General features: G+C 42.0%; 1 protein-coding gene across 1 annotated transcript in view; it reads left to right on the top strand.

Moving 5' to 3' along the window:
- The first annotated feature begins 1,184 nt into the window (after positions 1 to 1,184).
- The window catches only part of SGMS1 (sphingomyelin synthase 1), a 67,598-nt gene continuing 65,726 nt past the window's right edge, over positions 1,185 to 3,056 (top strand). The window contains exon 1 of the mRNA XM_026851905.1: positions 1,185 to 1,303. The gene's annotated coding sequence lies outside the window, so the exon portion shown is untranslated. The remainder of the gene's footprint in view (positions 1,304 to 3,056) is intronic.

Here is a 3,056-nt window from a genome sequence, read left to right as displayed (position 1 = left end):
CCCCATATCTGAGTGAAAATACATGACTCAGTTTTCTGACTAATGTGAATGGAACAGGGAGACTGACAGATTTTTCTTTAACTGAAAATGTAGTTGAATAACCCCTACAGAGCCCCATGCAAAAAGGGGCTGGTTCTCTTCTGAATCTCCTCCTTATTTTTGTCTCCTTTGAAAGCTGGGGGGGTGTTGGATGAAGAGTGTCTGCTTCCCAGCCACAGGGCTGAGTGGTTTGTCTACTGCTGCCAGCTCTAACGTTTAGCTGTGCAAAAGTTAGATAATGGATGGAGAGGAACCTGTTACGTGGGTGTTGCCACTTGAGGATTTTGGTCATGTGCATTTCAATTTTTACGTTTTGTTTTTGCTTCAGTACAAGTGCTTGCTCTCTCTTGTAAATGATCTTGATTATCTTGAAGACTAGCAGAAAAGGCCTTCTTCCTTTGCTTCCCCTGCATCAGCTTATTTGTCAGCAAAAACTTTTATCTTGTGGGATGCCTGGTTCAAAGCCTGGATGACTTTACTGGCTCTCTGCAAAGGAAATGTCAAGATTTATTTCTTTAGCTTGTGCTCCAGTTGACAATGTGTATCTGAAGAGTTGTTCTGATTGATTGCTCTAGGTATCACTGGAACTGGGTATGGCTTTCGAGAGTGAAACACTGAGATTCCTGTGATGTTGGGAGTAGATGGCTTCTGGTCTATGGTGCCCCTGGACAAAATCAGGTGGTCAGTGACTCCTTTCTGGCAGCTCCATTTCCCACATTATTCTGGGGGTGATGGTCTCATCCAAACTGCTCTTGCCTGGTGCAAGCTAGGACGAAAATGAGTGTATGTCCAAGATACATTCCTGCAGGGAGGCTGGTGCATGTGGGGAGTAGTGGATTTGCTCTCTGTGGGGTGCCAAAAATTGCATAAAGACTTCAGGCCTCTTCAGATCCAGTGAAAGCTGCTTATAGGCTTTATTTGGACACAGGGATCTTTTCTCTTTTTGCACCCTTTGGGAAATACTGTTTTTAAAATGCAGCTGTGCATGTTAGCATGGTCTTTATTATATATCCCAGCTATTGGTAGACCTTGAGGTCATCTTCACGTTGTATTAAGTTCTGATATTTTAATAGAAGGCTTGCTGTTAGCTCTGCTTCTTAATATGTGATTGGGTTTGTGTTGTGTTTTGTTTTTTTTTTTAATAGTGACTCTTATGACTATGTGATAAGCAGCAAGCAGCAGGTCTTCCGAGCTTTGACTGTCATACTTGTAGCGAGCTTCTAACCTGATGAATTGAGTACTCTGCACAGAAAAGCAATTTCAGGTAAGTAAATGAATTTTGCATTTTCAAGCACGTGTGTGTTGGAGTGGTGTGTTTTTTCAATACGTTGTTTACTGTAAACTGATATTAAATGTGACTTGAATTTGGTGGGCAAGTTCTTGTGTTGGACTTGCATGGGCAGGTACCATTTTGCTCTGGATTAGACATTTTCTGCATGTGTGCCAATGGCAGTGTTCAGTACTGGCAGCAGTCAGCAGTCCTCACCTGTGTATTTGCATTGTCCGACTTGCTGTCCTACAGCTGCATGGCACCATTTCTTTTGGCACCTGTACTGGCTGGTTACTTTAAGTGAGACTTCCATTTAAAAGCGTGGCTTAGTAGCGAATATGATGATTTCTATTTTCTGTGGGTTTAGATGTTGCTTGTGCCAGCCTGGCACTATCTTCATTCAAGAAAAAAAATTACACGGTCTTAACTCCAGTACTAAATTGTATAATTATAGGAAGAGGCAACTGAAAGATCACTTAATTCCTTTTTCCAGCTTCCAGGTAAGGATAACTAAGAGCAAAACTTGAGATGCAGATTGCTTCAAAACTCCTACTTATAAGGAAATTGTTGCCCTTCTGGCTGTTGAAATTGGGGTGATCGATTGGGTCGACAGCCAGGCTGGCGGCTGGAATACCTGGTTTCTGTTCCTGGTTCTGGCTTTGATGTAGATGAATGACCTGCAGAGAGAAAATAAATGGGGTGTATACCCTTTCTTGCTGTTTGTAGTTATGTTTTTGTATTTTAATAATACTTTGAAGTTGTGTGGGGATTTACTGAAATGCATCTTTTAAGATTTTCATGGTTTTGTTGGGTTTGATCTGTGCTGGAAAGCTCCGTGACTGATTTAAGAGCTAGAGGGGGAGGTGTCATAAGAATCAGAAAATAAAAGTGGAGCTATTGGGCACAAAGATTTTGAGAAAGAGCATGTTTTTTAAAACTGTTACTTGTTTGCGTGTAACCTGAGTGACTGGCACTCTGAATGAACCAAGTCCTTCGTGCCTTCCATTCTCAGTTGGGAAAGCTGCTGCCTTTTTCTCAAAACGTTCTTGAATATTAGTGAGACTGAACTAGCTGATTCTGAGAGGCTGTGGTGAGGGACAGAGCAGAAAAGCAGCTTTCAGTTGTGATTCTTCCTAATGCAGTTGTAAATCTTCCTGTGGGTGCCCCAAGCAAATTTGTTTTGGGGAGATCTGGTTTTAGCCCCTCTTAGAAATATCAGAGTACTGCATGCCTCTAAATCTCATGTTGTACAATTAAGATGTTGAATAGTGCTTTCACAGATACTGTAAGAAATACCATCAGTCACCACAAATAATGACAAAAATGCCGTGACTAAACATCAATGCCACCGAAATTGAGGGAATTGTTATGAGCAGGCTTTAATCTTCCAGTTGCTGGTTTCTGAAAGCTGGTGTGCATGTGGTAGTTGTCCTGGACAAACTGTGATAGCTAGGCTTGTTTTCATCTGTCATGAAAAATTCCTACTTTCCCCACCCTCCTTCAACTATATAAATATTAAGAGTGGGAGATACTTTTACCAGACATCAGAAGCTCATGTCACTGTATTGATTCTACTTTTGTTTCCCCTGGGCCCAATACACAGATGTTACTATTACTTAATTTCCCTTTTCCCCCCTTCTTTTCCCCCCTTCTTTTCCCCCCTTCTTTTCCCCCCTTCTCTTCCCCCCTTCTCTTCCCCCCTTCTTTTCCCCCCTTCTTTTCCCCCCTTCTTTTCCCCCCTTCTTTT

This window comes from Athene cunicularia (genome assembly GCF_003259725.1).
Source record: "Athene cunicularia isolate RWA chromosome 6 unlocalized genomic scaffold, athCun1 chr6_part2, whole genome shotgun sequence".
Classification (NCBI taxonomy): Eukaryota; Metazoa; Chordata; class Aves; order Strigiformes; family Strigidae; genus Athene; species Athene cunicularia.
The sequence above is the reverse complement of the archived record's forward strand: the minus strand, read 5'-3'. Positions and strand labels throughout refer to the sequence as shown.